Below are 12,051 nucleotides of genomic sequence, written 5' to 3'. Positions count from 1 at the left end.
AAACCTAATCCCCTTTGTGGCAGTAGTAAGGAGTGCAGCCCTTGGGAGGTGATTAAGTTATAAGAACAGAGTCCTTGAGGGAGTTTATTTTCCCTTTCCACCATGTGAGGACACAGATGATACCATCTTCATTAGACAGAATCCACTGGTGCCTTGATTTTGAACTTCCCAACCTGTAGAACTATAAAAACAAACTCCTGTTGTTTGTTTGCCATCAGGCTTATGCTACTATATTTTTTTGCTGTTGCAGCCTGAGCAGACTAAGGTAGGCTGAGGTGGTCATAGGTAAGAGTTAGGAAAGATTTTCCTGAAAGTACTCCTTGGTAGAATCATCATTTTATCCAGCATTTAAACAGATGTGAGGTAAAGATATTCTAAGCAGAGGAAAGGTGAAAATAGTGGTAGTGTGTTTGAGTGCTATAAACTGCAATGTTTATGGAAAGGGGTAAGAGATGGAGTTGGAGAGCAGGCACGGGTCAAAACCTGGAACCCCTCAAATGGTAGAAGGATATGGTGGAAGAAAGCAGCTCAGAACTTGACAGTCAGGAAGCAGAGAGAAGTCTTGGAAGTTATCCTGAAGGCAATGGAGAGCAATGCAATGTCTTATGCAAGGGAAGGATGCGAGGATAAATGAACATTTAAATAAAGCATGTATTTCCTAGGCTAAATGTAGAAGAGAATAGAAGCTTCCCCCATTCTGTTCTAATAGGAATTTATTTTTAAAAAATCTATTCACCTTATAAAAATGCTTTGGCACTGCAGTATTTGTCTGCTTTTCCTCCTTAGACCAGTTGTTTTCAAACCTGAGTAGAGATCAGAATCATCTGGAAGAGCTGTCAAAATGCAAATGTTGGATGAAGTTGGAAGTCTGAGATTTTACATTTCTAACAAATTCTAGGCTAACAATGCTTGTCTTTGACCATCCTATGAGAACCATGGCTTTTCTCCATGATTTTGTCCTACACATTATTTATCTTTTTCCCCAAAACATCTAATGCAACATCTGGTATTTAATGGGTATTCATTCACTATTTTCAAATTAAGGAATGAAGGGAGGGGGAAATTCGAAGTACAGGAGAAAAAAATATATGAATTATTTCCGTTTCTTCATCAGAAATTAGACAAAATGATAAAATTATATGTGTCGATATAAATTATGCCAGGAAAAATAGAGGGACAATAATAGTGGTAGATGAGAGCTTCAGTAGGAATCTAAAGACTTCTGTTTGATTTCCAGTGTCTACATGAGTGGAGTAGCCTTGACAAGCTATTTTACTTTCCACAGTGCCCTATCTGTGCCTCAGCTGGATAATAAAGTGGCCATTAGAAATGCTTCATTGAATAGGTCCTTTTGAAAAATGTCTCAGAAAGAATTTATTCATGGAAAGCAATTGAATTTAACTTTAATATAATGAATGCTGTGCATAGAATAAAGAACTCAAATGCACTACAGGAAAAATTCTCTTGCAATATGTCTTAAATTCTTTTCTACTTGATAAATTATTTTACAAAGAAACTACATTCATTGTGGATTGATTCTTCTCCAATTCATATATGAATACTTCAGTTATAGACTACATGTCATGTGGGTGAATTCTCTTGATTCAGAGGTTAAAGGACTCATGCTTGGAGTCTTTCTCCAGAATGGGTCACACTTAAATCAAGGGATCTTTGTTGATTTGTACACAGTGACTAAATTTTCAAGAAGGTGGACTGCTTATTTGCTGCTCTATGTGGCTAGAAATTGTGGCTTAGTTAAGGATAAAAATTTTCTACCTGCAATCTGTGTATGGGGTGAAGGTGGGAGTACATAACCCACTTGAATCAAAGTGTGGAATATGATATGTCAAGAAATTTGTAATGTTTTGAACAACCAACAATAAAAAATTAAAAAAAAAATTTCTACCTTCTAGTATATTCCAACTATTTAGAATCAAGACAAGAGATGCAGTGAAATCTCTAAAATTTATTTTTAGAAAAATGCAAATATTGATGAAAATTTTCCCACAACACTATATAATTCAGGGGAAAAAATTCTGAAATTTTATCTGGCTCAAGATCTACCTAAACAGGAAGTAGAAAGTCCAACTTAATCTTTTTCCAAAAGGTGCTTCCTGTTATCTCAAGATTATGAAAGAAACACAGGGATTTATTAAACCTAGGAGAAGAGGAAAGACTTGAGTATTAATTCATGCTATGGCTTGAATGTGTATTTCTCCAAAATTCATGTAGCAACCTAATCTCTAATGTAATAGGATTAAGGAAGGAATGATGAGATCATGAGAGCTTTTTTTTTCCATGGAGAATGAAATTAAGACCTTAATTAAAAAAAAAAAAAAAAAAAAAGACTTCATGTAGCATTTTGCATTTTGCCTTTCCTCCTTCTACCATGTGAGGACACAGTGGTCAGGGCACTATCTTAGAAACAGAGACCCTACCTTCATCAGTCACTGTGCCTGCTGGTAGATTTCCCAGCCTCCAGAACTGTGAGAAATAAATTTATATTATTAACAAGTTACCCAATCTCAGGTATTTTGTTTTAACCCCTGAGATGCTGCTTCCCCAAACTCTTAAAGGATACTTGAAAACCATCTTCCCTAAGGTTGGATGCCAAGCTCAACCACTGACCCAAAGCACTTTAGAATTGTTCTCTACCCACCTCCCCCACTTCACCCTGATGTTCTAATACCTTTTTTTATTTCCAGCAGAGAAACGATCCATGACCCTCAACTATATTCCTAAGTCCCCAGGACATTCCACTTTCTAAGGTTGTTTCTTCTTCCCCTGCTTGAGTCACCACCCTTGATCCAGCCCTTTGTCTAATCACTATAGGCTAAGTCTTTGATGCAGTTCAGTTTTTCTTTCTCAATTAAGATTTTCATCTGCACTAAACATAATTCCACCTGGATTGATCCTATGGTCTCTTAGTGGTTCTCCTTTCCTCCTCTCTTTTCATTCAAATGATTATTTCATATTTCTGTCACAGTCTGGAAGCATAGAACTGATTATTTTAGGACAGGAGTTGGCAAACTATGATAAGTACAAAGGGCAAATGTGACTCTTTTCTTTTTTCTTTTTTTTTTTTAAATTTTTTATTGTTGGCTGTTCAAAACATTACATAGTTCTTGATATATCATATTTCACACTTTGATTCAAGTGGGTTATGAGCTCCCATATTTACCCCATATACAAATTGCAGAATCACATCAGTTACACATCCATTGATTTACATATTGCCATACTAGTGTCTGTTGTGTTCTGCTGCCTTTCCTATCCTCTACTATCCCCCCTCCCCTCCCCTCCCCTCCCCTCTTCTCTCTCTGCCCCCTCTACTGACATTCATTTGTCCCCCTTGTATTATTTTTCCCTTTCCCCTCACTTCCTCTTGTATGTACTTTTGTATAACTCTGAGGGCCTCCTTCCATTTCCATGCAATTTCTTTTTTCTTTTCTTTTAATTACCCTCAAGCTAAAAAATGACTTTTACATTTTTCAATGATTAAAAAATTTTAAAAAATATTTCATGAGAAAAATATATGAAGTTCAGTTTTTAGTGTCTGTGAATACAGTTTTATTGAGATGCATTCCTGGTCATTCATGTATGTACTGTGGTCTTTGGTTACTTTGACACTAAAATGGCAGGGTTGAGTAGTAAAGATCTTACATAGCACCTACTGTATTTACTACCTGGCCTCTTAAAGCACTATTGGAAAAACTTTGGTAAATTACAGTAGACAAGATCTATCTCAGAAGATAATGTATCTATCTCAGAATGTAACAGTGAAGCAAATACTGGTACAGGTATTAGCATAATCACCAGTATATCCTATTATTATTTTAGTAGGAAGAGAAAGTTTTGCTTTTGCATTTTGGGAATGCAAAAAGATAATACATTGCATTTCAAATTTTGTAAAGAATTGAATTGTGTTTTTTTTTTTTCTTAGAGAAGTGGGTGTTTTAAATTAAGAGTGATTTTGAAAATCTGAACAGTTTGGGTTTCATTGTATCCACTCATTCTGGGTCATTTTGACATTGAGGCTGATTAAGGTACTTATGCATGTAAATTAATATTTCAGGCTCTTGTGTAAAATTGTAGGGTATCAGGCTAAAAATAATTTTCTAAAAACAAATAATATCATAAATTGAACCTTAAATTATATAGATCTACATATATATAATTGATGTATTATGAAAATGCCTAGAAAAGTTCATTGAATTGGATACATTTAATGACATTCATTCCTTTTTGCTCACCTCTCATTCCATGCTTTCTTCTTACTTCCATTTAATAAATGATCTGAGAAGTCAGGCCTGGCACATAAGAGATGATGTTAATATTGGTTAAATTGCTTATAAATATAAAAATGTGAAGTTTTGTTACAGAAACTTCAGAAACATTCTGTAGGTCAGACTTTAGCAAAAGTGACTCTCCAAAATAATTACCTAATAGCAAATTTACCACCACTTCTAATCTAAAGTACCTATTCCACTGTTATGTGTTGGAAGAGCAAAGCAACCTTTCTACTCTGCTTTTCCTGCCTGAAAATAAACATGGTTTTCTTCTTAAACCCATACCCAGCTAGGTATAAAGAATTAATATGTAAATATTTCCAAAGCAGCTCAAAGATTTCCATAGACACCACTCTGTTTTAAATAACTCTTATTAAACATTTGCTTTTGAGGGCAATTAAACTTACCAAATCTTTTAGGCAGCATGCACTAAAGGTATGTCTGTTTCATTTTCATATATAGTCTTATTCTTGAAATGAAAACTAGATTCCCACTAAGGATTGTAAGAAAGGATTTTATGGGCACGTGCTGGTAAGGAGACAAAAAACTGTTTGGGACAATGATGTCTAGAGTTAAAAAGGGAAGAATACATTGTTCATCAGAAAGCGATCTGTATCCCATTCACAACACTTTCTTCTGCACCAGCAACCAGCAAAAGAAGAAATAGAGAAAAGAGTGTATAAATGGTTTAGGATTCAAGTAATCAATAGTTACCCTGAAACAGAAATGCCAACACCATCCAAAATCAAAGTTAAATGCTATGTTCTATGAAACTAGCTGTGAAGATGATTTAGAAAATTGTGCAAATTATAGTTTGCACCCTTCATTTATCTGCATGACTATTTGTATAACATTCCAAGGCTAAATTATATTCCTTCTCACATCAGCTTGTTGATGTCTAGACTCTCAAATAAGTGCTGGCTTCAAAACCCCCAAATTTAGCTTTTGATTCTAAACAAGAAGCTATCAAAGAATGTCCTGAGTATCATGCATTCTTGAGATTCCCTATGGTTTTCTGATCTTCCTTTATCTAAATGACTGAATAACTTTTTCCTCCCTGACATAAATGAAGTAGATATGATTTTTATTTTACATCATAAATGTGTTATTCTCTACCTTCAACTACGTTAGTCCCAAAATAATTGCATTAAATACATCCATGTAATAAAGAGTTAGCAAAGAATAATGGAAATAGAAAGCATTAGGGGAAATAATAGACTCTTGAAAGTCCCAAATATTTCCAGTTTATCTATTTTAACTTTTTTTAATCAGATTATAGAAATAAGACCCAGAATCATATAAATGTTAAAACCTAGAAAAAGTTCATGTATTTCAGCCTTAAATCCTTTGATTTATATCAAAAACAAACTTATACTCAATTTCTTAAAGGCTCAGACTAGGCTGGGGAAAAAATAATCCTTTGGGAAACCAAAGGTGGACAGGCCTTTGGGAAAGCAAAGGCTTACTAGGACCTGACCACACACCCCTCGAGGTTTTTATTGACATATAAACCTGTTTTCTTCCCTTCCCTCATACAGTTCCTTCCAAGCCAGACCTCTGTGCCAGAAAGGAGGTTTGTGATAAAGGTCAAAAAAGCAAAAGTTACTTATAGACAGCCTGCTTCCTGGGTTTTAGTTTTCTAAGGAGAGATACACAGAAGGAAAGGAGAAGTGGACAGTATTTTTAGTGTAGAGTGAGAGGACAGAGAATAAAGGGAATAAAGTAGAGAAAAGAGTAAAAGTGCCCGTGAGGCCCAGAGGCAGCCAAACCTCAGGGAGTAGGGGTTGCAGAGCATCCTCAGAGAAGCCATTCCTCATGCTCAGACCACAAAGCATCAGCAAATTCCAAAGTGTCCAAACTCAGTACTGGAGCCACAGAGCTGCCTCCTTCCAACATCCAAGTGGGCCTGGATGGGGACATTTAAACTCATCTGAAGGATCTCCAGAGCCAGGAAAAATGCAAGTCCATTAACAAGTCCTCAACATTTGTTGAATGAATAAATGAAATCAGTAGGGAACATGATGAACAGAACTGGGACCATTCATTTTGGGGACACTACATAAGTTAAAATTTTGTGGGAACCCAAGTTATGAGAAGCCTCATTTGCCCAACCCCCCAAATCAATGGTGATGAATATTACACTTCTAACCATTCTGGCAGGATAGAGTTTCAGAGTCATATTTAATTTGGTTTCTTTCATACTTGGATTTTGGGAGTAGGATGCACACCCATCCAAAAATGTATACATGAGATACTAAGTTATATCTGATATCTGGGGGAAAGGATAGAAGCAAAAGTTCTTTTCAGGAGCCTCCAGAGATTTTTGATTTCCCTGTTAGTGGCAGAACTTTTATTGGATTTTAATTGTTTGAAGAGAGGAGAGAAACAATATATTAATATACTTCTATTATTTCTATCTTAACTACATCACATCCTTACTTCTGTACCATAACATGACCCATTCCATGTCTCCTCACCTCTACCTCCTATCTTTACCTGTATTTCAAATATACTCAAGAGGAACCCTTCAGGACAGTATGCACATGCTCAAAAATTACTTAGGATAAAATGTTATTCACTGTGTTTTATCTATGTATTGTTTATGATGTAGAATGGGTGTTATCCATTCCCTTAAAAACAACTTGCACATTGTTGGTAGGAGTGTAAATTAGTACAGCCATTATGTGTGGAGGTTCCTTGGAAAATTAAAAATAGAACTATCATATGATTCAACAGTCCCACTGCTGTGTATATATCCAAAGGAAACAAAATCAATGTGTCAAAGAGACATCTGCACTCCCACGTTCACTGCAGACCTATTCATAAGAGTCAGGAAATGGAAATAACCTGAGTATCCATCAGCTGATAAATGGATGAAGAAAATGTGGTACAAATACACAATGGATTACTATTCAGCCATAAAAAGAATGAAATCCTGTCATTTGTGACAACATAGATGAAACTGGAGATTATGTTAATGAAACAAGCCAGGCACAGAAAGACAAGTAGATTCTAAAAAGGTTGATTTCATAGAAGTTGAGAATAGGATGGTGGTTACCAAAGGCTGGTGAGGTGAAGTGGGAAAGATGGGAAAGGTTGATGGGAAAGAGTACTAGGTTGTAGTTAGATAGGAGGCATAAATTCTGATATGCTGTTGTGCAGGAAGGAGTCTACAGATAAAAATAATGTATTACATAATTTCAAAAAACTAGAAGGGGTTAGGGTTGTGGATCAGTGATAGAATGCTCGCCTAGCGTGCATGAGGCACTGAGTTCAATCCTCAGCACAAGATAAAAATAAAATAAAGGTATTGCGTCCACCTATAACTAAAAAACGTTTTTTGAAAACTAGAAGAAAGGACTTTGAAAGTTTTCACCATAAAGAAATGATAAATGTTTGATAGATGTTTTTCACCAGATTTAAACATTATACAGTAATGTATACATGTATCAAAGCATCATATATTGCCCCATTAGTATGTATAATTTTAACTTTTTATATGTCAGTTAAAAATAAATTTAATTTTAAAAATGAAGCAGATCATACCTCTCCCATTTCCTGCACCCTGATGTCCAAATTCCATTACTTTCTCACTATAGGGAACATGCACACCTTTTTACTCGTGGTTCTGTGCTCCGTGACTAAGATATCAAAAGTTTCCCTCCAGGCTCCATTTCTTTCAGCTAGAGACATTAGACAGGTGATTTGAGTTACTATTCTAAGTTCATAACAAATGTTTCATCATAGTTGCAGCTTCTCTCTTCTTAGATTGTTAAATTATAGCTCAATATCCCCAGCTTCATATTAAAAGGGACACATATATCATAATAAACTCTTATATGTAAAATGTGCCATTATTTCTACTATTACTATATCACATCTAGGAAATTCTTGTGTGGAATTTGGGCAATCCTCAAGATGAATTTCCTCATTACACAGTAGTTACAAAATGCAATCAGTTAGCAGAGCCTCCTGTCATCTGACCATTAAAATGTGATGCCTGAGGCTTTTAGCTTGGCTCATTGTTATCTTCTGATTTTTTTGTAAATACAGTTTGCCATTTGGATTGCTTTGCTAATTACTTAGGACCATATTCTATTCCTACAAACCAACTAAATACACAATACTTCGGTGAAATGCAAGAAGAGCAAATTTGACCTTTCAGCATTAGGATAAAAAACATGGTGGAAAAGATAACCTGATGTATCAATTTCAGCATAAGGAATATACAGAAGGATAGGTTCTATTTGTCCCTCCACATAAACTTGTGTTCTTAGAGGCTAAAAGATCAGCTATCACAGAATCATAAGAATCTTTTAATAATGTACATTTGGTCTGGGCATTCAGGTGATGCAGGCATGTAATTCCAGATGCTCAGGAGGCTGAAGGAGGAAGATCTCAAGTTTGAGGCTAGTCTAGGCGAGAGCCTGTCTCAAAATGAAAAATAAAAAGTAGCTTAGTGGTGGAGCACTTGCCTAGAATGAGTGAGGCTCTGGATTCAATCCCCAGTACTAAAATAAAATCACATCCGGACCTTTGACACAAACTATTAAATCAGAATCCTTAGGGCCATAGTTTGCCAGTATATATTTGTAAAGGCCTAAAAGTGATTCTTATGAATACAAAGTTTGAAGAATCACTTGTAAAGTTTTATAAACTTACCACCTCTTGAAACAGTGTTATATTTTTCTATACAAATTTTTTATTAAAGATGTTGGAATATCACAATCTTATTTTTAGACTTAATTCATTGTAGTCTCTCTGATGATTTTACTAACACAGAAGGCAAGTGATTATACCATTCAACTGATATGAAGATTCATGAAATTTATGCCAAACCTAGGAAACAAATATTAAAAAATCTTCAAATACCAAAACAAGAAAGTACAATATATTCCCCCTTGGAAAGTGTTCTATATTTCCTTTTGTGACTTCAGCTTTGGTCTCACAGCAGTTCAGTAATATATTCATTTATCTGAAAGATGACCTACCACATGCTCCACAGCTGCTTCTGCAAACTGTTCCTCCATCTCTCTGAGCATCTGTTTCTCACTCCTGGGTGTCTGTAAAGTCAGAAGCTGTATCACATTAGTGCTTCCAACCTCTCTTCTCTCTACTTCAATATTACTCTCTATCATTGTGTCACCTCTGCACCTGTGTGCATAAAAAATAAGCATCTTTATTCTCTCCTGAGGCTAATCCTTCCCCAACCCCCAAATTTTAAGTCCTTTTTTACTTAAAAGATAAGAATATATAGATTCCAGAAGGAAGAATGATCCCCGCTGCCCTTGAGCATATGAAGGCAAAAGAAAGATGATAAGGAGTCCTACGAATAGTTGTAGGATTGGAAGGTTGAAATATCAAAAGAACACAAGCAAAGGGACAGGTGCAGATGACAGGATACCTACAGGTAAGGATGAATCACAGGATCCAGTAAGTTAAGATCTGAGAGATCAATAGAGACACCAAACCTGAACTTCACATTGGTAACAAAGCTGCAGTAGCTGAATTTCTAGGCAAATGAAAAGAAGTAAAAAAAAAAAAAATTGAGGATGTAAGTGAATTCAGTCAGAGAAGACACACGGATCAAAGATTCTAACTGTAAATTCTGCTGAAAGTTTGTGTGTGTCATTGGCAACCAGAGGATGCTTCTTTACACTTGGTTTACTTATATATGTCCTATTCCTATATGCCTGAAGAATTACATCTTACAAAACTTTTCTACCTAAATCTTCCTGCCTTTTCCATGATGCTACATTATGTATATTTGAAAAATATATAAAAATATACTTATATGGGGTGTGTCTTCTTTGGATTTTTGTTGTTTTGTTTAATTTAGTTCTAAATCCCACCTTTCTGCTGTATAATCCCCAATCCCTGTCAATGTGATTTGAACAAAATTGACCTCAGCTTCTGACTCCCAAGATAAGCATGTAACTAAAGTTTAACCAAAGTTCTTCATCTCTCTGGTCTAATGATTGGAACAAGAATGGTGCATTATCCAAGTACTGTCTATCAGCAATAATGAGCTTCTGCCTAAGAATTTTTTAAGTCAATATGGAGAAAGTCGATTTGAAATATGGAGGAAGAGAAACAAGATCCAAATGACAATGTTTGAATCCTAATTCTGCCTGAAATCTAGCCCTGGCCTTTCTGTTACATGAGCTAATAAATCCCCACCTTTGTTGAAGCAAGTTTAAGTTGGGTTTATTTAACTTGCAATAGAAAGTAATCTTACTATTAAACATTAAAATGTAGTATAATCTTATCAAGTACTCATGTGGGCTTCAAGGGATTTTTGTAGAGTCACAATCACATCAGATAATGTGGCAACTCTGATTACATGGGATTATATGGTATTCAACCCTCTCTTTTAGCCTATACTCGTTTTAAAAAGTTTCTTCCTTTCTCTGGCTGATATGTGGAATTTGTATAATTTTGGTTTTGATACAATGCTGTTTAAGAGACAAACCAGTCTATGTATTTGTTTACTAAATACTTCATTAATTCTCAAAATGTCTCCTGATGGAATCAGTCTACCCTATTCTTAACCCAGAGTGGGAAGTGGTGACTGTATCCCAAACTTCAGACTTGTGGAGTGCATGACCCAGATAAGGTCCATTCCCTGGGAATTTTGCTGAAGTTTTTAGGGAAAAAAAAATCTCTCTCCATTCTCTGGGATTACTAGCTATGAGTATATGTAAGTCTTGGGGTGGCACTTAGTACCTACATGAGATTGAGGTCATCATCACAGATATAAGTAAAACCAAAAGACAGAAAAGGGGACAGTTTATATAGCTATTTTTGAACATCAATCTGCCAATGCCTAAAACCATCTTTACCTCTTAGACTTTCCAGTCAGTCATATAGGCCAATCTATTTCCTTACTTTGCCCTAAACTAGTTTGGGGTGGGTTTTGGTTTTTGACATATGGACCCAAAATCTTGAGTAACTTTACATTGGCATGAAAATTTGGTATTTATGGGTTATTGTCAGCTGTCACAGATTCTGAAATTCCATGTCTCAGAATTTGCTGAGAAGATATGAGTAATGGGCTGACTTCTCTGAAAATACCCTTGGTTGTCATGGTGATAAGAGGGAACAGATACTATATGAGAATTGTGAAATATTTTCATATAAAATCAGAACTAGATAATAAGCATATTTAACCTAGTTCTGAATATGCTACATTCATAGAACCCCTAAAGTTCTTGGAGAAAACAGAGACTTCAGATTCTCAATGTTGTCCAAGGCATCTAAAGGGACAGTATCATTCAAAGGGAGTGTCAACTTTTATTATTCCCTAAACACTATGCTAAGGCCAGTTTATTTAAGAGATCATCACATATATTATGCACAGATTTATTCCCCACTTTATAACCATGACAAGAAACTATACATAAGCAATAAAACTAAACATCGGGATTAGTTTTCTTTTTTAAGATTTTAATATTCATATAATAATCTACAGAACTTACTTAAAGGATTAAATGATAAATTAAATTTTATCCCTAGTTTTCTGGAAGTGACCAAAATAATACCCTGGAATGACTATGAGATATTATTTGTGAAAACACTGAGTTTCTGTAGGGCTTAGATGTTGCTAAATTTCTTATAGCACCCCAATAGCTCATCTCCTTCATGTAAGATCACATCTAATATGGTTTAGTTCTCTGGTGGTCACCTATCAAATTATAGTATTCACAATAAAAATTGTCAGGACTAGTTTTCAAATGTTATATATTTAGGGGTGAATTTTATG

The sequence above is a fragment of the Marmota monax genome, unplaced genomic scaffold, assembly GCF_021218885.2.
Source record: "Marmota monax isolate L192 unplaced genomic scaffold, Marmota_monax_Labrador192_F-V1.1 WCK01_AAM20220418_F8-fsc00489, whole genome shotgun sequence".
In the NCBI taxonomy this organism is placed as follows: Eukaryota; Metazoa; Chordata; class Mammalia; order Rodentia; family Sciuridae; genus Marmota; species Marmota monax.
The sequence above is the reverse complement of the archived record's forward strand: the minus strand, read 5'-3'. Positions refer to the sequence as shown.